We start from the raw sequence: 25,005 nt of genomic DNA, 5'->3' as shown, positions 1-25,005 counted from the left end.
GGGAATGTTTGTTTAAAAAATGACTAAAACATCTCAATGAATACTCAGAATAAAACTTACAACAAATACTATTTCCTCCCATTTAACTATTGTAGAACAAAGATTCAAAGTAGTTACTTCTTGCTCATGTTTCCAATGTCTGAATCAGTTGTTTGCGTTGTTTAGTCACTAAATCGTAGGAGACTCTTTTTTGACCTCAAGGACTGTAACCCACCAGGCCCCTCTGTCCATGGGATTTCACAGCAAGAATACTGGAGTGTGCTGCCACTTCCTTCTCCAGGGGATCTCCTGACCCAGGGATCGAACCCACGTCTCCTGCAATGGCAGGTGGATTCTTTACCACTCAGTCACGGGGAAGCCCATCTGAATCAGTATTTGTATCCAAAGTCTTTCACTCAGTATACACCACATACACACCTTCTAGAAATATGCATATTCTTATGTTAATCATGAATCATTAAGAAAAGAATGAAAACCATTCATTAATATTTCTCTTGCCCCTTTCCCCATACATTATCTTATATACAATCTCTCCATCTATTTAGTTCCAGCTAACTTTTACCATTTCTCTACTGGCAATTAGGTCAAAGGAAATAAAACTTCTTCAACCTGAAACCAATTGAAACTTGATGAGAGCAATTGAGAGGCTTGCTTGCCTCAAGAATTAGTAGTAACAACAACCAGATGGAAGCAAGCTAATAACCCTTAAGAAAGAGAAAGCAATCACCTGAAAAAGAAATTTAAAAATAATCTGACTGCTATTTAGAAGAGCTCATAATTTTTCATGTTTTGTAGCTGGCAAAAATTCTAGCCATGTTCCCCTGCCATAAACAGCACCCAAACAGACCTCACCTATGTCTATTATATTCTTAGTATCACAGTTAATAAGAATAATAAATAATATATGATAATAAGAATAATAAGTAATAATAAATAATATATATTGGAAAATAAACATACTAAGAAGCATCTCCAATTTTATTTTTATTTCCAAACAGATACATTTTTGGTTATTACTGATATTTGTAGTCAATAGATAATGCTTACTCATAAAATTCAAAAATTATATCATCCTTGTTACAAGTGAATTAGGATAGGAATAATTTAATTGCACTATAAAATGGTCTTAAAATCACATACTAGATAATATGTGAAGACTAGAAATATAAGAATAAATGTACATCACTGAATGAGTTTTCAAAGTCTAATATGCTAATGAAATTTTGCAATGGATAGAAACAGCTTTAAAGAGCAGATTTAATCAGATTCTGGTTTCTATAAAATTTTTAGCAATTGGATAAGTCCATGCAAAGTGTCTTTTAAAATAACAATTCAAATATTTCTAATAAAAATACTTTAAAATGTTCTTAGAAGAATTTTGAAAGTAGAAAGTCACCTAATATTCAAGTTGCAAGCATTATCATTCATAAGTTAATGGGTTTTTATATAAAATTTAATTTCAAACATTCTTCCCACAAAGAACATCATCTCATATTTTCATCTATAAGCAAGCTTTACTGTAATAAGAGTAAAGTAAACTGTGACTTTCCCAAGGAAAAAGTGCATTATGAGGACAAAAGTTTTACTTTATGAAATTAAAAGATTTTCTATACAGAAATTTTTATTGAACTTCGGTAATAGATTCAGCATAGTTAAGGGAATTTATATTTATTGGGGGCCTTTGTTCAGTCACTAAGTCATGTCCGACTCTCTGCAACCCCATAGACTGCAGCACGCAAGGCTTCCCTGTCCTTCAGTATCTCCCAGAATTTGCTCAGACTCATGCCCATTGAGTCAGTGATTCCATTCCACCATCTCATCCTGTCGTCCCCTTCTCCTCTTGCCCTCAATCCTTCCCAGAATCATGCTCTTTTCCAATGAGTCTGCTCTTTGCATCAGGTGGCCAAAGTATTGGAGCTTCAGCATCAGTCTTTCCAATGAAAATCAAGGTTGATTTTGTTTAGGATTGACTGGTTTGATCAACTTGCTGTTCAAGAGACCCTTGAGAGTTTTCTTACTATGAGTCAATAAATGTGCTGGGTCCTTCAAATATAATATCTAATTGACAGAGTCTGTTTCTGGTCTTTTATCAGCTTTAGGGATGCAGGATATTGAACTTCAATATAAATAAGAAAATAAGCTTTACGTATGTTATTGCATGTAATTGTAGGAGCGATACTCAGGGATGATTTTCCATTTACCATCCCTACATATCCAAAATACACACACACATATACATAAGAGCACACGCTATTAGTTATCTCTTTTAGCTTTACAATTATACATTATTTGTGGAACTGGTTTGACATTTTATGAATGCTGTATCTGAATACTCAGCAACATCCCTGAGAGATATTCATTTTAATTTCAATTTATGGTTGAAGAAATTGAGGCTCAAATATAATAAATGATCCTGCCATGGTCAATCAGCAAGTAAATTTATAGTGAAAATTTGAACTCAGTGTTTCACAAAATGTGCCCTTGTAAACACTAATATATTGCCTCCTGCCAGATCTTAGCAGATTATAGCACTAAAGTTCATGGACCGATCAGCTCCCTCCCTCATCATAGTAAGGAATGAAGTCTTAAGGCTGCAGTATATTTAGCTCCCTTCCTTATTTAGCTGCCTTCCTTATCACTTTCAAAACTGAATTGCAAGGCTCTCTTTTTCTACCCTGCCAATCTTTTTTTTCATGCATCCCTAATCCTTTCTTTTTCTAATTATCACCAGTTTTCTAAAGGGGGTAACAGTTTGATAAATTTAAAATGTGCCAAGGAATATTCAGAAACCAGGGTTCAAAATCTGGGAACCACTCTAGAAATTGCATATTTATTCATTTATATAATATTTCAAGTCTTGATTTAAATGTTTAGTGTTCATCCAGGAACAAAAGTAAATTTCCATTTGACTATTATTAAATTAAATCTACACTTGTCACTTTGGTTGCAAAGTACTTGCCTTTTCATATATTTCGTATTCAATTCCACTGTAGAGCAGTAAAGCAGGAAACTGTGTATATTATTTTTTTCCCACATCACATTATGCACATTTACCATTTGTCTTAAAATGGATACAGTCAATTTAAGTGGGATTTTGTCTTTTCCTTGAGCCAATTCAATAGTAAATGACAGATACAAATACTCAGATAAGAATGACTTAATGTCGGTGATGGTTTGGCTGAAGGAATTGAAAAGAATATTTTATATTTTGCAGATTGTTCCAAAGTCAGGTGAAGTTGGGTGATTCCTTGAGAAAGAATATGATTCACAGGAATTATTGAAAAATAAGATTCTACCAAAGACCTTAGGTTAAGTAAAAACATGTCATGAATAATTTTTTAAAGTGTTTCAGAGAATTGTGGCGCACAGACTCTGACATGACCTCCATATATCTCTGCCTCCTGGTATTCACATCTTTGTGTGATCCCCTCCTGTTCTGTGTGGGTGGAACCTGTGACTCACTTCTAACCAACGGAGCACAGCTAAGGTGCTGCGATTATGCTGCAGAAGATTTCAACATCTGTCTTACTAGACATGCTGTCTCTTTCTGGCTATGATAAAGTATACGCCTGTCTTCGGAAGGTTCATGTGGAAAAGTAGCAAGCATATCCTTGGGCAACAAACAGTCATCAAGTGAGGGCAGCCCTTGGCTGACAGCTAGCAGAGAACTAAGCCCTCACTCAGCCTGGAAGCATTCCCTCCTCAGTTTAAGATGAGACTGCAGCCATGGCCAGCACCTTGACTGCAGCTTTCAAAGGAGATATTGGAGCAGAGAACTGAGCAAAGCCACGCCCAGCTCCTGACCTACAGAAACTGTGAAATGATAACACGTGTGTTATTAATCTACTAATTTGTGCCCTTTTGTTAAAAACTAATATATAATTAAAACAAAGACTACTAAGTGAAAGAAAAATATTGGCTTTGTTGAGATCACCCATCAGACTTGCCATCCTAGGCAACAAACAGGTCTTATGTGTACTTTAGGATTTATAGCTAAGAAACTCACAGACATTCCATAGAAAATGAACAGTATAATTGTCGATCTGGTTTCTGGGTATAGTTTGAATACTTGGGATAAATATCAATATGTTGTACTTAGGATTAGATTTGTTTGTATGCATAAAACAGATCAAATAAATTGGCTCAAACACAAAGGATTATACTTTCTTATAAATACAAATCCAGATATAGACAGTTCAGGGCAGGTTTATGGGCCCCACTGTTGGCAAGCTTATAAGCACATTAAACATCCCCTCAGGATCAAAGGGGATTGTTTAAGCTCAAGGCAACACCTGGTAGAAATAAAAGGAAGGGGAAAAATATCAGGAGTCATATACACGGCTTTTCCTTACACTTAATAGGACAAAATTTAGTTAAATAGCTATACCTAGGTTCCAGAAACCCAGTTTTTTAGCAGAACTCATTGTCATCCCAAATAATTGTTGTTTGTTTAGTTGCTAAGTAGTGTCCAACTCTTTTGCAACTCCATGAACTGTAGCCCATCAGGCTCCTCTGTCCATGGAATATTCCAGGCAAGAATACTGGAGTGGGTTGCCACTTCCTTCTCCAGGGGCCTTTCCTGACCCAGGGATCGAAACTGCTCTCCTGTGTCTCCTGCATTGGCAGGCAGATTCTTTACCACTGAACCACCAGAGAAGATAATATTACAGAGAAGATAATCCCAAATAATATTACAGGTTTAACACTAAAAAGGAAAAGAATGCTGGAATTCTTAGAGTCAATTAGCAATCCCTACCAGGTTAGGAAGATCTGCTGGAGTAAGAAATGTTTTTCCACTCCAGTTTTCTTGCCTGGAAAATCCCATGGACAGAGGACCCTGGTGGGCTACAGTTCATGGGGTTGGAAAGAGTCAGACATGACTGAGTGACTGAGCACACACACACACACCACATAATTACATTTCTAAAACTATTAAATCCTGAAGAAGGCTTTATGTATAAAATTAGGTGGTATAGATGAAATTATACCTGAATTATATTTATAGTTATACAACCATAGCATGAGTGATACCATTTAATTTATGACAACTGAATTATAATATCATAACTGTACTCAAAACCTCTGCATTTAAGTTATAAACACTATCCTAATACCAAATAAAATCAAAACCAGACACTCAAGATTTATAGATGGGCTCTGAATAATGTTGTATAAGCAAAGTTAGATTATACTTTCAAAACATAAGGATGGCCCTAATATGTCATGTTTTAAATAAATCATCATTAATAATTGAGACTATTTCTTTACCACTCTTTCCAGTTTTGAACTAGCTGACTTTGGATAATCTATGTACATTTGACCAAGAAGGACATCAACAACAAAAATAGAAAAAAAACTAACAGGAAAAAGTAACTGAAAAAAATACAGTTAACATGACTGCTTTTTCAGGAGACCAAACAAATTCACATCATTGAATAAATGGCCTAGCTTGAATATTATATTGATCTCTAAGAGTTATTCCATAGTGTTCTGTTATTGTTTTATTTGTAAATAGTCTTACAAATGTGGATTTTTTAATATATATAGCAATTCTATTTCTAGGCATTTATTTTGGGGATAAGAAGTACTGCACTTTTAGTAATACGTCATGAGTGATAATGTAAAATATAAATAAGACTGCTATTAAACCATAAGGGATTAGTAAATAATTTACAGTTTAGGCATAAGATAAATACTTTTCAGACTTTTAAAAAGATGAGGTTGGAAAAATAAATTATATTTATACGGTATCATTAGTTCAACAAATATTTATCAAATGGCTCTTTACGGATTATCTTCAGGAAAATCTCCCATCATTAAACTTAAAACACTCATTGTTCAGAGGCTGTTTATAGGTGATAATTTTTCCAACACATCACTATGACAATATTCTGAAAGAAATATTCATTAAGAGAGAGTTAGTAGTAAATGCAAAATGTCTGCTTAAATATTTATCTCTAATTATAACTTATAATAAATACAAAGATGAAAAATATTGGCTCTAGTATAAATGAACTTAGAGTAATTTATTCTGAGGCTAAGAAACATAACATCAAAGTAACAGGAATTTGACAGGTGAAGTTTAAAAGAAGTGTGTGCTCTGTGATCCCAGTTTTCTAAATTTATTTTGATAAAGGTCTGAAAGAACAGCACTATCCTAAGTGATAGATATATGAACTTTCTGTTTATTTGTTTTAAATTTGTCTTCAATTTATCTATATGGTTATTTGGGTTACATTTCACTGAATCTAGATTCCTTTTGTAAAGGATATTTTAAAATGTCCATCGATAGCCTCTAAAAAGGCCTGCAGTACTATTAGTCCTATTACTGCTATTTCTACTACTACTAAGCCACCAAAGATTTATGAATATCAGTTTCCTAGATTTCTACATTTGTTTTCTAAGAGGAACACATATTACCCCAAAAGGGATTTCAAAGCAAGTATATACTATAGGCCTCCCAGAATTTTTATAGCATAGAGAAGATTTAACATGAAAAGAAACAGCAATGAAGAAAATAAGAGTAATGTGTAGAAAAAAATAACATATTATATATACTAAATTCTGTATTAATTGTCTTAGGTTTTACCTACTTTAAAATTAAAACACTATCCATGTTAACTTTGGAAAAGAGAAAAAAAAAACACTACATATATGAAGAAAAAAATTCACATTATCTGTATTGTGTCATCATGTGTCCAGCAATATTTTAACACAGAACTTTCAACCTCAAAATGCTTCATAAGGCCCACTTGACTTCGCACCCCAGGATGTCTGGCTGTAGGTGAGTGACCACACGAGTGTGGCTCTGTGGGTCATAAAGACTTTTTTGTATAGTTCTTGTATGTATTCTTGCCACCTTTCTTAATCTCTTCTGCTTCTGTTAGATTCTTATCACTTCTGTCCTTTATTTTGCTGCTTATTGGCAGCGGATCAGCCCCAGGGCAGACAGCAGGAGCAACGAAGCTGGGTGCTCCTGAGATTCCTTCAACATCTGCTACAGCCTTCCCTGTACCCTCTTCCCAGTGACTCTAGCAGGCCTTTGCCTTGGCGCCTGGGCGGCACGTTTACCAACACACAAAGGTCAGTGAAGGTACCAGCAGTGGGATAACTAGGGTGCTGGACATGTCCTCAAGCTACGTGGAATGGCTGAAAGGCATGTCTCTGCTAGTTAGGGCCTGACAAAGCATGGCCCACTGGAGAAGGAAATGGCAAATCACAAGGTATTCTTTCCTTGAGAACTTCATGAACAGTGGGAAAATGCAAAAAGATATGGCATTGAAAGATAAGCCCCTCCCCCAGGTCAGTAGGTATCCGATATGCTACTGGGGAAGAGAGGAGAAATAGCTCCAGAAAGAATGAAGAGGCTGAACCAAAGCTAAATAACACACAGTTGTGGATGTATCTTGTGGTGAAAGTAAATTCAGATGCTGTAAAGAACAATACTGCATAGGAACCTGGATTGTTAGGTCCATGAATCAAGGTAAATGGGATGTGGTCAAACAGGAGATGGCAAGAGTGAACATCAACATCTTTGGAATCAGTGAACTAAAATGGATGGGAATAGATAAATTTAATTTAGATGACCATTATATCTACTACTGTGGGCAAAAATCCCTTAGAAGGAATAGAGTAGCCATTATATTCAACAAGAGTCCAAAATGTGGTTCTGTTAAGTTTAGTCGCTCAGTTGTGTCCGACTCTTTGTGACCCCATGGACTGTAGCATGCCGGGCCTCCCTGTCCATCACCAACTCCTGGAGTCTACTCAAACTCATGTCCATTGAGTTGGTGATGCCATCCAACCATATTATCCTCTGTCGTCCCATTTTCCTCCTGCCTTCAATCTTTCCCAACATCAGGGTCTTTTCAAATGAGTAGGTTCTTCACATCAGGTATTAGAGCCGAAGTATTAGAGTTTCAGCTTCAGCATACTCTAGTTTCTCTTCAAAATGCAGTACTTGGATGTAATCTCAAAAACAGAATGATCTTGGTTCATTTCTAAGGTAAACCATTCAATATTACAGTAATACAATTCTATGCCACAACCACTAATGATAAAGAAGCTGAAGTTGAACAATTCTATGAAGACCTACATGACCTCTTAGAACTAATACCAAAAATAAATAAACAAATAAAACTCCTTTTCATCATAGGAGACTGGAATGCAAAAGTAGGAAGGCAAGAAATACCTGGCATAAAGGGAAGTTTGACTTTGGAATATAAAATGAAGCAGGGCAAAGGCTAACAGAGTCTTGCCAAGAGAACACACTGGTCATACAAACAACCTCTTCCAACAACACAAGATGACTGTACACATGGACATCATCAGATGGTCTGAAATCAGTTTGATTATATTCTTTGCAGCTGAAGATAGATAAATTCTATACAGTTAGCAAAAACAAGACTGGGAGGTGACTATAGCTCTGATCATCAGCTCCTTATTGCTAATTTCAGGCTCAAATTGAAGAAAGTAGGGAAATCCACTGGGAATTCTCCGGTAGCTCAGATGGTGAAGAATCCGCCTGCAATGCAGGAGACACAGGTTTGATTCCTGGGTTGGGAAGGTCCACTGCAGAAGGGATACGCTACCGATTCCAGTATTCATGGGCTTCCCTGGTAGCTTAGAAGGTAAATAATCTGCATGCAATGTGGGAGACCTGGGTTCAATCCCTGGCTTTAGAAGATCCCCTGGAGGAGGGCATGGTAACCCACTCCAGTATTCATTCCTGGAGAATCCCCATGGACAGAGGAGCCTGGCGGGCTACAGTCCATGGGATTGAAAAGACTCAGACACAACTAAGCGACTAAGCACAGGACACCACAGGGAAAACCACTGCTGCTGCTGCTGCTGCTGCTAAGTCACTTCAGTCATGTCCGACTCTGTGCGACCCCATAGACGGCAGGCCACCAGGCTCCCCTGTCCCTGGGATTCTCCAGGCAAGAACACTGGAGTGGGTTGCCATTTCCTTCTCCAATGCATGAAAGTGAAAAGTGAAAGTGAAGTCGCTCAGTGGTGTCTGACTCTTCTTGACCCCATGGACTGCAGCCTACCAGGCTCCTCCGTCCATGGGGTTTTCCAGGCAAGAGTACTGGAGTGGGGTGCCATTGCCTTCTCTGAGGGAAAACCACTAGACCCTTCAAATATGACTGAAATAAAATCCCTACACAATGGAGGTGATGAACAGATTCAAGAGAGTAGATCTGGTAGACAGAGTGCCTGAAAAACTATGGATGGAGGTCTGTAACACTGTACGGGATGTAGTGACCAAAACCATCCCCAAGAAAAAGAAATGCAAGAAGGCAAAGTGGTTGTCTGAAAAGGCCTTCTGAGTAACTGAGGAAAGAAGAGAAATGAAAAGCAAAGGAGAAAGGGAAAGATATACCCACTTATATGCATAATATCTTTAACCATGCATCATACAGTTATATACTATTACAAGTAATTTATATGATATATATAATATGATTTGGAAAATTACATTAAATTACAAGTCAGTGAATTATTGGTGACTGCACTTATATAACCACTGCTCAACTGAAGAGATAATGCATTACAAATCTTCCAGAATCCCCTCATTATCCTTTCCAATTACTATCCTTTATTTCTTCCCAAATTGAAATACTATCCTGACTTCTAAAATTTAAAAAGTTCACCACAATGGTCACTAGAGCTTAAGTTTAAATCTAGTTTTGTCTGATGCTGTTCATGTTGTTTCCATTGCATCATCCTATTTTTGTATGTTGGGGGTGTGTAATTGTAAAGCTGTATGCTATAGAACATATGGGGCTTTCCTGGTGGCTCAGATAGTAAAGAATCTGCCTGCAATGTGGGAGCCCTAGGTTTGATCCTTGGGTCTGGAAGATCTCCTGGAAAAGGAAATGGCAACCCACTCTAGCATTCTTACCTGGAAAATCTCATGGACAGAGGGGCCTGGCGGGTTACAGTCCACGGGGTCACAAAGAGTCAAACATGACTGAGCGATTAACACTTTCACTTTACTTTCATCGATCATTTAAAACATACTGGACATTATGATGTAGATATTTGGTACCTGGACTTGGGTTTTTCATACAGCTAGTGAATGACTACATGGACCAACATAACAAGTCACTAAATAATATTGATCATCTCCTGGTCATGGACCACTCTGGATGCAGTGGACACAGAGGTGAAAAAGAAAGGCAGGGTATTACCTTTGGAAATTTGCACTTAACTGGCTATAGGAAGAAAATAAACACAAAGTAAATAAATTTTAAAAGTCAGTTCAGTGTTTGCTGAATGCTGTAAAGAAAATAACACAGTTATGTGATGGGAAGTAATGAGGAGAAGCAGTGGAGGTAGGATGAGGGGTGAAATTAAGCCTACAAAGAAGCCCAGCCATGTGCCATGCCTGAAGAATCAGACTCATAGAAGGTCAAAGGCAATAAGACAAGCAAAGCTTCCATGTTTTTTCAGAGAAAATAGAGCAACATAGCTGAGCTCAATAAACAAAGAGGAGAAGCTACAGAATGCATGCAAGAAATATGTAAGAACTGGCTGTGCAAAGACTTGGCAGATATGGGGGGATGTCTGGGTTTAATTCTGTGATTTTATTTACCAATGTCTGAACTGGTATTAGTCTTTAAAAGAGCTCTCTTACTTCTGTGTGAAGACTGAGTTATTGCAGAGTGAGAATGGAAGTGAGAACCCCTGAGGAGGTTAATGCAGTGATCTAGGCAAGAAATATGGTGGCAAGGACTAGGGTGGTGCCTTGGAGGTGGAAAACTAAATAATGAAGGGATTTTAAGGGCATGGCTGCTGGATTGGAGGCAGGTAAGGCAGGATGAATTAAAGATACTTTCAGGGCTTGAGGCTAGAGTGGCTGGATGTATTGTTCTGGGGAGTCACATTGTTACCTAGTAAAGAAGTTAACAGGATTCAGGAGACATGTTACAATAGCTACAGCTTTCAAATACTTTGCTCTTCACAAATTAGACAGTCACTACAGTTTTCCTGTTGACATTTACATTAATGCTGATGTGCTTTCTGAAGTGAAAAAATGAGGAATGGATCTAAAAATAGTGCAGAGAGTGTCTCACACATGTGAATGGCACAAGTGATGGTGTGTGTGAGAGAGAGAGAGGATAGAAAGAAGGAAAGAAAAAAGCAAGGAAGAAAGGGAGAAAGAGGGAGAAGACTGCCTTTGAAGACAGTGTTTGCTGGGGTGAGGTGAAATTGCTAGCAAAACAGCTGGCCTAGAGGTATCAAAGAAGGTGCTTTTAGAGGATTGGAAGTCCTGGGCCTAATATGGATACAGTTATATTAGATGAAAATTTTATGCCTTTGATTTTAAAGATGGTTTGTAAAAGTGAAAAACAACACAGTTTCACCTCAGTATTATGACTGATCCTTGATGTCTTACTCTAAAGCTAAGAATGATAGTTTGTTATTTCAAATCTAAAGGCTAGGTTTATGATAACTACTATTTACACAGGAATTGAGGACTGAGATAGGAGACAGCCCTGTGTAAGCAAGAGAGCAATTATTCTAAGGTCTGTCAGGATACTGCCATCTCAGGAGGTTATGAGGCTGCCTAGTCAGAAGAGCTTGAGAACAATGGTATCTGAGACTGTCAAAGTTTGAGATACTATGAAAATTGAATAAACCTAGAGCAGATTAAGTGTTAAAGAGAAGATTCATCCTCAATTGTATTCCAGCCTGATCCAAAATAGTTATATTTGCCATAAATTAATTTAAACCAAAGATTTCTTTGGAAACTACCTCATAACAAATTCAATTTAACTTTAAATTGATATATAAACATAAAGCCTTAGCCTCTTAGATTATGTGAGTCCCTGTTTACCTAAGATATCAAAAGTACAGCTTGATTTCATCAATTCAGCAAAACAGTTATTTTATTTCTTTTTAAGTATAAATTCTTCACTAAGTGAAACTGACCATTAGTTAAATCAAAGCATCCACCTGTACTTGCCCTAAGAAACCTAGAGATGCAACACCAACCAAAGTCAGCCGAGGTGAGTATCACAAATAACAGTCTATTCCCTTCCTCACTTCCCAAGCCCAGTGGTATTAACAGAGAAAATGAAACAAAGAAAGAAAGGGGGAAAGAAAGAGAGGAAGAAAGAAAAAATGGCAACTAAATGACAGATGCCAACTTACTAAATAAAACTTGAGTATTCTGCAAGAGGACAAATAGAAGTCCTTTGAAAACAACTAATTAAAAAAAAAAAAAAAAAACTAGAAGAGAACCTGAAGTAAACTCCTAAGAATGTTGATTTTCCCCTGATGCCTTTAAGGTTAAGTTGATGTGACAGAGAGTGGTCCACTGTTATTTCAAACTTCACAGTGCTGGAGCTAAAAGCCAATTTAATTAGCACTTTTATCTGGCCACTTGGACTTTTATTACTCTAGAACAAGGTTTTCAAATAGCAATGGATTCTTCTATAAGTTTAAAATTGAATATTTTTATTCTTTGTGTATATCAGTAATTTTTTCTAACTCTTTAGTTTTCTAAATGTAACCTCTATTTCCTACACTGTCATTTTTTTTTTCCAAGATAAATGGTTGTTTCTTTTCATAACACAGAAACAAGGGAATATAAACTATATGAAAACAAAATTTACTCTAGAATCACTATAGGCATGTTTTAGGTGAATTTCAAAAATTGCCTTAATACAGAAACAGAGTCAACTTTGTCTATACCATAGGCCACAGTCTAACAGAGGCCCTTTGTGATGTTATTTCAGGTGAGTCTGGGGAGGAATCGTTCATTTCTTTCCCAGGTACCATGTACAATTCCATCACTGGCTATCCTTAGTCAGCACAAAGGTATTGTTTCTCAACATTCTTCTCAAATGAATCAACTTCTGTCAGTTTTCTCTACAATATCCTCTCTCTGATCATACTCTTTTCAGCCACCTTTAGTCGATGCATAGCTAGAATGTCATTCCTCTGAGCCCAATTATTTTGGTAGCTTTACTTTCACATGAAAATGTTTGCTTTGGGGTGGGAACACTTATAGATTACAGAATGGAGTTACCTGTGTTTGTGTTTAAAAGAGGTGATCATATTGATATATATGAAATCTCCAATGCATATAGAAGTCAAGGGACTACGGATAAGGTACTAATTGCCAGCCATGTGCCTCCTCTTGTCCCCTCAGTGGTCAAGCTTACAAGGACAAATTGAGGGCAGTGAGATGCTGCTTCTAAAAATATTCTAAAAATATTCTCACATGTGTTAAACAATCCTGCTTGAGTGCATAATATCTGCTAGACACAGACAAAATATAAAAGCAGCAAACTGTACCACATTGTTTTGGTCTTTATAGTAAGGATATCTTTTAATATTTTGGTGCCTTTTAACTTTCAGTTTGCACATTTTATAAGGATTCATTTACTGCAAAATGCCCCCAGTGTTGATAATGCCAGCTACTGCTTGCAAAATTCCTTTTTCCTTTCCACTATCAACAACAACAAGGTTATCAACTCTAAACCATTGCATGGTTAGTAGGTTAAAAAAGCAATATAATTTTAATAGATTTTAAATATTTATATAGTGGAGGGATTTTTTTTTTAAAGCTATTCATAGTATGTCTAGCTACATGGCATTTTACAAGTATCTAGGGGTTGAATCTGTAATTTAAAAAACCTGAGATTTTTGCTTTTTCATTAATATTGAGCATCCAAACTACATCGAAAATATATACACATCCACAAAGATTACACCATTTAGATTAGTTTTCTTCCCTGAATTCCATTCAGATATTTTAAAACACTCACACATACAGCCACAATGTCTTAATTTGGTGTCTTTTACTGAAATTAAATTGCTGTTGGATCCAGTTCTAATTTTTATATTTGTTTAAATATGCACATTGTGGAAATAAATGAAAAACATTGAAATGAAACAGAGGCAATTCAGAATTTGCTATCACAAGGGAGTCTGTCCATCACTTGTGTTTGGCAGAGACTCAAGTAGCTGGGAGAGTAGGAAAGTTTAGTAGCTTTTTTTTTTTTTAAAGAAAGACTTCAGGTGTACCTGATTGGAGGTTGTTGACTGGGAAGGTTGGAAGACGGTTAAAGTAGAACCAGGGCTTCTTGTGTGATAAGTTTGGGGAACAAACTTGTCTTTCTCTACCTGGTCCTGAGTTAGAAGCAGGAAGCCATATAGGAAAGCAGGGAGTCATACGCTAAGTTCTGTCCATCTGGGGCTGGATTATACAGAAGTTGTGATTTGGGTTCCAAAGCTGGTTGCTGCAGTGTGGGGGCCAAAGAGACTTCTATTTTTATATATAACCTCACCACTGTTTAATTGTATGTTCAGAATCTCAGGGTTATATCTAAAATAAAACAATCTTTTGCTGATTAGGTAACACAAAAATATAACTCAACATTAATCATTATTAGAGAAATGCAAATCAAAACTACAGTGAGGTATCATCTCACACCAGTCAGAATGGCCATCATCAAAAAATCTACAAACAATAAATGCTGGAAGGAATATAGAGCATTTGCACTTCTGGTGGGAATATAAATTAATTCAACCACTATGGAGAACAGTAAGGAGATTCCCTAATACTAGGAATAAAAAGATTATTTTTTTTGCAAAATTTATCGCAATTATCATAGCAATCCCATTACTGGGCATATACCCTGATAAAATCATAATTCAAAAAAGACCTATGTAACCCAATGTTCTTTGTAGCACTATTTATAATAGCCAGGACATGGAAGCAACCAAGATGTTCAGCGACAGATGAATGGATAAAGAGGTTGTGGTACATATATACAATGGAATATTACTTAGCCATAAAAGGAACAAATTTGAGTCAGTTGCAGTGAGATGGATGAACCTAAAAGCTGTTATACAGAGTGAAGTAAGTCAGAAAGAGAAAAACACTTATCATACATAAATGCATATATATGGAATCTAAAAAATGGTACTGATAAACCTATTTGCAGAGCAGGAATAGAGACGTAGATGTAGAGAACAGGCTTGGGGATACAGGGCAGGGAAGAAGAGGGTGGGACGAATTGAGAAAGGAGCACTGACTTATATACACCCCATGGACTGTAGCCCTCCAGGCTCCTTTGCCCATAGGATTTTTCAGGCAAGAATACTGGAGTGGGTTTCCATTTCCTTCTCCAGGGGATCTTCTGACCCAGGGATTGAACCCATATCTCTTAAATGCCCTGAATGCAAGCAGGTTCTTTACCACTAGTGCCACCTGGGAAGCTATATATACACTTCCATGTGTATATATATGTCAGTATATATAGATAGATAGTGGGAAGTTGCTATATAACACAGGGAGCTCAGCCCAGGGCTCTGCTCTGTGATGACCTAGAAGGATGGGATGGGAGTGGTGAGAGGGAGGCTCAAGAAGGAGGTGATATGTGTGTGTATATATGTGTGTGTGTGTGTGTGTGTCTGTATATGTGTTGATTCATGTTGTTGTACAGAAGAAACAAACACAGCATTGTTAAATAATTATCTGGCAATTAAAAAATTAAAAGGGAAAAATAACTATCTTTATAAGGTGTGGTTGGGATGCATGTCTCCATGAGTTTCTTGTTTTTCTGCAAATCTTACAAGCAGAGGCATGGACATCTTTTTTTTTTTTTTCCAGATTATTTTTCAAGGATATTTGTATAAGAATTTTAGACGATATAGAGAGTAGCTCCTCCAGAGGGGAATATAGGTATGTTTACAACCAAGTGCATCAAAGCTAATGTCAGCCTCCAGGAAAAAGTTTGGAGAAGTTTGCTTTAAAAATCATCTTATGGAGCCTAAGTTTAAAGCCTAAGTTTAATCCTCCTCAGCTGTAGTGCAAAATTGCTGTGTGTGTGACGTCCAGTGGGAGGCCTTTCATGTGCTGTTGTGGCGTTTGGGGACAAGGGAGACTAAAGTTAACAGGACATTTAAGCTGCTTGCTGTGTTGTCAGAGTTAAAGTCCTTTGTCTCTGATTCAGGAGTATCATGTCTTCTACAACATCCAAGAAACTGTTGCAGGAGAGCTTGTAAGCTTAATAGCAAGGCAAAATGTCTTGACAAGAATTAGGTATTAAAGCTCAAATAATAAAATTTATGAGTTTGTGTGTGTGTGTGTGTGTGTGCTCATTCATGTCTGACTCTTTGTGACCCTATGTACTATAGTCCACTAGGCTCCTCTGTCTATGAGATTTTCCCAGCAAGAATAATCGAGTGGGTTGCCATTTTCTCCTCCAGGGGAATTTCCCAACGTTATTATCTATTTCATCCTCTGATTTAGGAATATAACCAAGATTACAAAATAATGCACACAAATGTAAAAAGCACCTTAGAAAAAACTCATATAAATTAATTCAGAGTGTCTTTGGTAAATGGAAAACAATTTAGTGCTTAAGGACAGGTGGGGCTAATGAAATAAGGCTTCGGACTGTGTTTGTCAAGATAAATCTGAATGACTCTTCCCCAGGTGGTTGGTATTAAAATAAGGCCAATCATCAAAACTGTGTAAGAATGCAAAAGATTACAGAAAAGGCCCAGACTTAATTTATGTCTAATACTTACTACTTCATATTTCTCCAAATCTCGTAAAAAATAATTGCAGCAAAGGTACCAAACATCTCTGCTTCATGATAAACTATCAGTGCAGCTGGCATATCTAAATTGTTTACTTACAAGGTGCCAACATTTTTATCTCAATGAATATAACCTAACCCAACAAAAATTCATATGCTTAAAATACATCTGAATACTCAGCCATGGTTTGGAAAAATAAATTACATTTAAAAATGTATTTACATAAGATAGCTTTTAAGTCTCTGCAATACATTGGAGCACATACTATCCCATAGCATTTTGCAAAGTCCTATTCTGTTCAATAATGGGTCCTGCTCTAACTCAGGTTATTATTAATCAAGTTTGTTTGTCTAAAATTTTTGTTGTCTGAGAATTTTAAATCAATTCTAAATTTATCCAATACTAAAGTTTGAGATTATGTACATAGCCTGTATACTTTTGAAAGAATGACCCAGAGCTTGGATTAAAATATTCAGATACAGAGTTTTCCATGTGTTAAGCCACAGAGGCAAGGACATTCCTAAATCTGCCAGGACACTGCATTTTCTTGTTGAGAAGGAAGGCAAGTACACTTTAAACTTCAAGACAAACTACTTTTTAAAATAAGAACTAAATATATGAGCAATGGATAGATGACCTTGAAAGTGGCCACCACACAAAGTTTCTCATTCTTTAGAAAGTATAATATGTAATCTATGTGATAAGAATTATAATGTTAATTTTCAGGAATTGGAGACAACTTCAGATAAATGTCCTGAAAGTAAAATAAACAGTAATCACATATGCAAAGAGAATGCTTATGATTGTGGTGGTGGTTTAGTCACTAAGTCGTGTATGACTCTTGCAACCCCATGGACTGAAGACTGCCAGGCTCCTCTGTCCATGGGATTCTCCAGGCAAGACTATTGAAGTGGGTTGCTGTTTCCTTCTCCAGGGGATCCTCCTGACCCAGTAGTCAATCTTGGGTCTCCTGTATTGCAGGCAGATTCTTTACTGACTGAGCTGTGAGGGAAGCCCTGTTTATAAATGTATGGGGCCCCAAATATCCCCTGGGTCTAACTAGGAAGACATAGAAATCACCCTCAAAACTCTACCATATTCAAATACATGAGTTAAGAATTGTGCTTCCATAAACATTTCCAATATAATTTAAACTGAATGTAAAATGAGAAATTTAAAAGATAGAAAATTAAATTGTTTTCCTATTGTTCAGCAGACAGTTTTAATGTCCAATTCCAAAATACCAACTTTATTTCATCATGAACAGTTTTAATATAAATCAGGATAAGTCATTAATGTCCCATAACTTGATAAAAATAACTTGAGCTCACCCAGCATCCCCTGTCCTTTTCCAAGCTTCTAAAGCTATCTTCAGGTTTGTCATTTTGTCTCCTGAGTGGCAGAGGGAAGAACTCTTTGCAGGGGAACAGCCTTAGTTCTTGAACTAAATGACCTAATGACATGTCATTTTGGTCTTTTACATTGCTATGGGCTTATCTCCCACAGACTGAGAAACTATAAAATAATACCATTATTTTTCTCAACCTGAAATATTAAGGACCAAATCTGGGACTGTGGTGATCCTACATAGTTACTGGGGGAAGAGTTTAGCTGAACCAGATCATCTGTTACTCTTCATTGACACAAAGAGCTATCAGAATAATTTTCCTATAAAACATAGTTGATGCTTAATATGAAACTCAAAAGAGGAAGTGGGGGTTCCAAAGAAAATCCCAGATGAAAATATAGTCTATCTGAGTAGAAGTGACTGTAAGCCACCCCAAAAAATGTTTAAAGAGATAAATAACTTTTCAAATTGAATGTTACTTGAAACATTTTGGAACTAGTTCCAGAGGTGAGATGGTTGTTAGAAAAACAAGAAAAGGGTAGATTTGGATGCAAGTTTAAAATCCAAGAGTGTCTGATGCAGATACAAGTTATATTTTGGGAAACCACCTAAGAAGAGGTGTAAAGTTCTAGGTTTGTTCAACTCCAAACAAAGGTTGGAGAAAAGATTCTGCCACACGGCTGAGCAAAAGAGCTGTTTGAATCACTGCTATGTACACAGAAACCTAGTAAGATGGTAGACTCCCCATCCCTTTACCAAACCAAATGGTCACCTTGAGGTGGGACCCTAAGTCCTGGTCCTTTTTATGGCATGTAACCTTACATTTGGGCTCTCCAGGTGGTGCTAGTGGTAAAGAACCCACCCGCCAATGGAGGAGACATAAGAGATGAAGTTTTGATTCCTAGATTAGGAAGATCTCCTGGAGGAGGGCATGGCAACCCAATCCAGTACTCTTGCCTGGAGAATCCCATGGAGAGAAGAGCCTGGCAGGCTACAGTCCATAAAGTTGCAAAGAGTTGCAAAGGACATAACTCAAGCAAATTAACGTGCACACAACCTTATATTTTAGTTTTGGTTTGCAGTCCTTTAAGCTAAACATCAAGTTTATCTTAAATAATTTTTCCTCTTTGGAACAAAGCTTCTGTTATGGCTAAGGCTTCATGTCTGGGGCTAGTAAATTAATCTGTGAGTGTTTCACATCATCCTAACAAGCAGTAAGAATCAATCTGTATGAGAATGTTCTCTTAACAGTGGTTTTTAGTTGACCAGTTAAGAAGTGGTAAGAAGTGGGGCATAGAATCTATAGGTTACTACAGAGGAATAGGTACTTAAAGGCAGATCCAGCATCTGTGAACAACAGGTTGGCAGGGAGAGCATAATCTGGGCTTCCTAGGTGGCTGAGTATTCTTGTCTGAAGAATCCCATGGTTAGAGGAGCCTGATGGATTACAGTCCACACGGTTGCAAAAAGTTGGACATGACTGAAGTGACTTTGCACACACACATGCACAGAGCATAATCTAAAGTATAGATTAATATTAGGAAGAGACTCAGGCAAGCTTTGTTTATCTTCAGAGACTTTTAGCAAGGGTTAGATGAGGATGCTTTTAGGTGCACAAAAGAAAACAAAGCAGCATCTGTAAGAAGTAAATATCAGACAGGTGAGAAATGGTTATCATTAAATAAGGAAATCTATGGCAATTAATTATTAGGGTACATGGGACTGGGGTTAAAGTTAAAGAACTGAAGTATCCTGAAGAGATAGCAGTAGTCACATAGGGTACCCAACTGAAAAGAAGCAAGATTCTAAGTATCTGAATAGATTCAAGGCTCATCCTCACATGGTGTTTACAAATTCAGTCAAGCCTTTAGTCTTTGTTCTATTATGATCCGAGGAACTCTACAATGCAGCACCAAGTCTGTACATTATCTGCTGTCCTAAACTGATTACTTCATTTTCCTCATTTGTTTACCACACTGACTGCCTTGCAACCTCTTGCTTTCAACACAAAGTTCAGTTTCTCTTGCAAACTGAAATTTGCAGTTTCACAAATTCACAAGTTCTTGAATTTGTGAACTCAGTGCTGATTTCCTGATTGTCTTAGCTTATTGGTTGACCACATTGGATTTGGCAGCCTTTTCTTTACACGTGTTTGCTGACTCATACTCTGGATCTCATCTGTTTTACATTGTGGTATCAAGTCTTGGATCCCAACACATCACTGCTGCTCCTTAGGGAAATACTCCACTTGCTGTTATAGAGTACAAATAATCATGATTTTCCTTCACTCAGCTTCTGCCCCCTAACAAACAAGATGATACATAGTGAATAAGACAGAGAACAGGCTGTCAGACTCAGAAGACAAGTTTCAGCATAAATGAGTTAGTTACTGTAGCATATAAGCAAATTTTGTTGACTCATGTCTCCATTTGCTTAACTTTAGGATTCTTGATCCTTTGTATTGCCTGTCCTCTGTATGTATTGATATTTCTGGGAGGCTCTGTAAGGACGACTTACAGGTACTTTATTCCCCATGTATCCACACGTAGACATCAGGAACTAAAATACCTCCCAAACAGTCCAGGGGTCATGTCTGCTGAGCTGGGCATGGTGGGATATCCACTGTACTCTACTGTTCTGTTATAGGCAGTAGCCGCCTGTTTTGCTTGGTTATACATTTTTATGGTGAATATCACAGATATTTCATTTCAGCTTCCAAGTGTTCAAGTCAGAGTCTGAGAGGCAAAAGATGCAACCAGAGTTTACAGCAGAAACTGAGAAAGTGCATTTCTTCCCATTAGGTTACAGTATTTTCAACAGATTCCAAAGCAGACATTTCTGTGTTCCAAGATGTAGGAGCATAGTTTTTTGCTTGGCTTTGTTTTTATTTTTCCTCTTAGCCTGCTCTTTTCTAGGACTTAAAGGGCTGGCTTGAGGAAAAATTCAGTTGAAAGACAATGCACTGTGTCCAGACTGCCTGGTCGCCTCAGGACAACAAGAATTAGTTATAAAAACTCAATGTGCTGACTCCATTCCATAGCATGTGCTCAGCCATGTAGTTCCACACATTTGCTACTCAGGTTCCATCTCTGATCAGGTGGCTTGAGGAAGCAAGAACCCTGTTCTTGGAGTTTGGTTTATCTCATGTTAAACAAGGAAGGCTGATGTCGGTAGACCGATAATTAGAGAATAGACAGATATTTCTTAAGTGCACTGCTGTACTACAGAGGTTCTCATGCCTAGCTATGTACCAGAATCACAATTTTACAATTAAAGATGAGACTCAAGGACTATATACAACCAGTGCAAAGTCAAAGAGCAAGTAAATCATGGTCTGACATGGGATTGAAACTGAGGTTTATTCGAGTTCAAAGTTTATGTCCATTTTGCAGTGCTACACTGCCTCCCTGTAACCTATTTTTTTCCTACTAAGGAATTAATTGACTTTAGATCTAAGAAAAATATAGAAGCAACCTTAAACTCGACTTGTCAGAATTTTCCTCTATGTAAAAATTGCATCATTTGAAATGTTTCTTGGGGGAGTATAATATCTGAATATCGTCAGGGCATGTGAATGTCATATATTATGTATTTATGAATGTGAATTATGAAAATAAAAAAATGACCATGAAAATATAGTCATGATTTTGATGATTTATCATGAAAATGGCTTCTAGAATGCTGGAAAGTGGCTTAGAATATAAAGTTGCATACATATTACAGTTTGATCTAGTACTGCTGATTAAGTTAATTCCTTCTGATGGGCTGAGAGAAAATGCAAGCAGACAGACAGCTTTGTGACACAGAGCACATCATGAGTTTAACTGAATTTTTCACCCGATTTGAGCTGCATAAATTACCTGATTGCTCAGTTTTCCCTTTGAGATTCTCCCAATGGGGATTCCACAAACTCCCAATTAACCTTAACAAGAGAGCCAAGCTACTCAGATTGCTTGGGTAATGCGCGTTTCGAATGTAGTTCATTGTTTTGCTCCATTAGAGCTTGGGGACCAGACAGCTACTCAATACCTTGTTCTTTAGCAACAAAACCCAAGTATTATTCTAGGTAACAATTTTCCTAGCCAAGAATCTACATTTCCTAGTCTTCCATGAAGCTAGAGATGACTAATGAGAAAAAAGTGGAGGTTGGTAGGTAAAATTAGGGGGAAGCTCTTTTAAAAGCAGACAGAGCCAGCACACAGCCTCTCCCTTATTCCTGCCGCTTCTCTGAAATGCAGGTCATGATGAAGAGAATTCACTCAGTAAGCCATTTTTGGAGAGTTCACTCCATCCCCTCCACATCTGGAGGGGATTCTAAAGGCGGAAGACTTATGCAAAGAATGACGAAAGGGAAAGAGAGAGAAGGTGATTGAATCGCCACATAGCAGTTAAGCAGCTCTGGACTATATCTCTATTTTGAGAGAGAAGGTGATTGAATCGCCACATAGCAGTTAAGCAGCTCTGGACTATATCTCTATTTTTCCTGTGTGAGAGAGAAATGAACCTCTCTCATGTTGAAGCCACAGTTATTTCTGTTGTCGTCTGCAGCCAAACACAATTCCAAGCTGATATTACACATAGTCTTTTCTGCCTAGGGCTACCTAGTGCTCAAGGAACAAAAAGGTGATCAAAGAAGTGTCGTAATGATATGTCTAGGATGTTGACCTCTTTATTCTTAAGCTCTCATTATTTGTCTCCTTTGTTATTACCTGAAGGTTGTGTTGTTATTTGCGAAATGAAAGTACATTGTTTGAATAGGGAAAACAGAGTTTAAGGTGATATTGGCAGTCAGCATGGTTTAATGAAAATAGGCTTGGGATTTAGAACCAGTGAGTTCTGAATTCATATTCCACTTCTGACAATTCTCAGCTGTGTGCCTCCAGTACAAATTATTTGGTTTTTCTAGGGGTAAAACAGGAATAATAAGAGCCACCTCACAGGGTAGATATTTAACACATGACTATAAAAGTATCATGATACTCAATAGCATGTATTGTTTTTATTTAAAAAGAGGCTTTAAAAAGCCTCTTAATGAAAGTGAAAGAGGAGAGTGAAAAGGTTGGCTTAAAGTCCAACATTCAGAAAATGAAGATCATGGCATCTGGTCCCATCACTTCATGGGAAATAGATGGGGAAACAGTGGAAACAGTGTCAGACTTTATTTTGGGGGGCTCCAAAATCACTGCAGATGGTGACTGCAGCCATGAAATTAAAAGACGCTTACTCCTTGGAAGGAAAGTTATGACCAACCTAGATAGCATATTCAAAAGCAGAGACATTACTTTGCCAACAAATGTCCGTCTAGTCAAGACTATGGTTTTTCCTGTGGTCATGTATGGATGTGAGAGTTGGATTTGAAGAAAGCTGAGCACTGAAGAATTGATGCTTTTGAACTGTGGTGTTGGAGAAGACTCTTGAGAGTCCCTTGGACTGCAAGGACATCCAACCAGTCCATTCTAAAGGAGATCAGCCCTGGGATTTCTTTGGAAGGAATGATGCTAAAGCTGAAACTCCAATACTTTGGCCACCTCATGCAAAGAGTTGACTCATTGGAAAAGACTCTGATGCTGGGAGGGATTGGGGGCAGGAGGAGAAGGGGACGACAGAGGATGAGATGGTTGGATGGCATCACTGACTCGATGGACATGAGTTTGGGTGAACTCCGGAAGTTGGTGATGGACAAGAAGGCCTGGCATGCTGCAATTCATGAGGTCGCAAAGAGTCGGACACGATTGAGCGACTGAACTGAATTGAACTCAATTGTTTTTATTGTTTAATTCCTATAACAAATCCTATCCAAAGCTTAGGAAGAGATTGTTAGGGTCACAGTAAAATTCTCTATCACTATTAATTTGAGTGAACCACTATTTCTACCAATCCTGAGCTCTTTCTATCACCTATATTTTATATGTGCTTGGTTTTCCCTATAGATTCTAATTTTTTTCCATCTCAGCTCACTACTGAACTGAACTGAATGTAAATGTTATCATGGTTTTAATTTCAAATTCCGCTTTGTTATTACTAATATAAAGGAATGCGGTCAACTTTTGTATATTAACCCTGTGTCCTGCAATCTGCCATAATTTCTCATTAGTTGTAAGAGTGCTTTAGTCAATTCTCTCAGATTTTGTACATATTAAACCATGTCACCTGTGAGCAAAGACAGCTTTATGTCTTCTATTTCAACCTGTATATATGTTATCTCTTTTATTTTACTGCATTAGCTAGTACGTCTGGAGAAGGCAATGGCACCCCACTCCAGTACTCTTGCCTGGAAAATCCCATGGACAGAGGAGCCTGGTGGGCTGCAGTCCATGAGGTCACTAAGAGTCGGACACGACTGAGTGACTTCCCTTTCACTTTTCACTTTCATGCATTGGAGAAGGAAATGGCAACCCACTCCAGTGTTCTTGCCTGGAGAATCCCAGGGACGGGGGAGCCTGGTGGTCTGCCATCTATGGGGTCACACAGAGTCGGACACGACTGAAGTGACTTAGCAGCAGCAGCTAGTACTTCTAGTGTGATGTTAAAATGGAGTGGTGAGAGGGAAGATCCTTGCCTTTTACCTGATCTCAGCAGGAAAGCTCATTATTAAGCATGATGTTAGTGGTGTCTTTTTTATCACGTTGAGAGAGTTTCCTTCTATTCCTGGTTTACTTACAGTTTATATCATGAATGGGTGCAGGATCTTGCAGATGCTTTTTCTACAGCTGTTGATCAGTTCAGTTCAGTTCAGTTACTCAGTCTTGCCGGACTCTTTGCGACCCCATGAACTGCAGCATGCCAGGTCTCCCTGTCCATCACCAACTCCTGGAGTCCACCCAAACTCATGTCCATCAAGTCAGTGATGCCATCCAACCATCTCATCCTCTGTCATCCCCCTTTCCTCCTGCCCTCAATCTTTCCCAGCATCAGGGTCTTTTCCAATGAGTCAGCCCTTTGCATCAGGTGGCCAAAGTATTGGAGTTTCAGTTTCAACATCAGTCCTTCCAATGAACATCCAGGACTGATCTCCTTTCGATGGACTAGTTGGAGCTCTTTGCAACCCAAGGGACTCTCAAGAGTCTTCTTCAACACTACAGTTCAAA

The sequence above is a fragment of the Bos grunniens genome, chromosome 1, assembly GCF_055505025.1.
Source record: "Bos grunniens cultivar Pamir isolate PY7600 chromosome 1, Bosgru_T2T1.0, whole genome shotgun sequence".
NCBI classification, from domain to species: Eukaryota; Metazoa; Chordata; class Mammalia; order Artiodactyla; family Bovidae; genus Bos; species Bos grunniens.
Note: the sequence above shows the minus strand (reverse complement) of the source record.